The sequence below is a fragment of the Penaeus monodon genome, chromosome 15 (assembly GCF_015228065.2).
Source record: "Penaeus monodon isolate SGIC_2016 chromosome 15, NSTDA_Pmon_1, whole genome shotgun sequence".
Classification (NCBI taxonomy): domain Eukaryota; kingdom Metazoa; phylum Arthropoda; class Malacostraca; order Decapoda; family Penaeidae; genus Penaeus; species Penaeus monodon.
Window position 1 is genome coordinate 14,703,000 of NC_051400.1, and position 1,246 is coordinate 14,704,245.

Consider the following 1,246-nt stretch of genomic DNA (forward strand, 5'->3'; position numbering starts at 1 on the left):
ATGTGATCTGAACGACAAAGGGGAAAGGTGTAGTTGACAAACCGGAAGGCGGTGTTTTGGCGTCATTATCTAAGACCGTCATTAATTTCCGTCTTTATGTATTGATCTTCCGTCCCTGGCCCATTCCAGGCGTGGCAACGGCCTGGCGAATCCCCACGGCTTCATCCTGGGCCAGATGTACTTCCGCCGAAGGAGGGTGGCCGCCAACGCCCTCTCGATGCTGGGAGCCTCGCTGGGTTTCATGGTGATGCCGCCCCCCCTCGTCAGGTTCCTCGCCAACACGTACGCCCACCAGGCGCCCTCCTGCTGTGGTCGGCTATCTGCTGCACGGCTTCGTGGGCGCCGCTCTCTACCAGCCGGTCGAGTGGCACTTGAAGCCCAACCCTCTGGCAACGTTCGCCTGGTCAAGGCCAGGCCGTGCCAGGAAGAGAGCCATGTCGCTGATGCTGACGATGAAGAAGCAGAGGATGGCAGTCAGGATTACTCATATCCCAGCGAGAGTGGAGGTGAATATGAAGAGGGGGATGAAGAAAGCCTTGAGCAAGGCGTCGCTCACGATCACCCTGACCCCCAAGACGCCGAGAATCCGCCGCGTCCAAGGGGGAAGCGGAGGTGTTCCTCGGCAGACAGAGCAGTGAGAAGCCCCTGGAGGAGGCAGACGCAGGCTCAGCAGTTGTACCAGAACCTCCGTTCGAAACAGTTTGTACAGTTCGTGTGACGTCATCGACCAGTTCGGCGGCGCTCTCTCTGTCGAACGGAAAGACTGAAAGATGTGTATGTTGAAGTTGTGGAAATCGGCTCAAGAGAACCGACAGAACCGCAGCCCATTCTCCTGTGTGGGCTGAAGTTTCCTCGGTTTTCTGATATTCTGAATTTTAGGATATTGTTCCACCCCATGTTCCTCATCTCGTCCATATCTAGCATCGCTAACAGAATGGTAAGCTTCATTTTTAAAAGAAGAGAAAGAAAAAAACTGATGGTTACGATTTTCATCTTTGCGCACTGAAGTTTTCAAACATGTATGCCTGTTTGGCTTTCATATTGATAGACATCAAATCAACGGTGACCTGATGGGATTTTGTATCAGTTGGTCATTACGAGTACTTTTCAACGGGGGAGAGGGCGCTTGCAGTCCGCAGATGCAACTTAGACGTAAACCGAAATATTCAGATCACTCTTTCACAGTTTCGCTCTATTTCGTAAAGTCCAAACTTCCTTTGCATATAACGTATGCACAGTAAACCTG

General features: G+C 52.1%; 1 pseudogene; it reads left to right on the forward strand.

Annotated features, from left to right (window-relative positions):
* LOC119582237 overlaps window positions 1-1,246 on the forward strand; it is a 3,478-nt pseudogene that overhangs the window by 1,323 nt on the left and 909 nt on the right.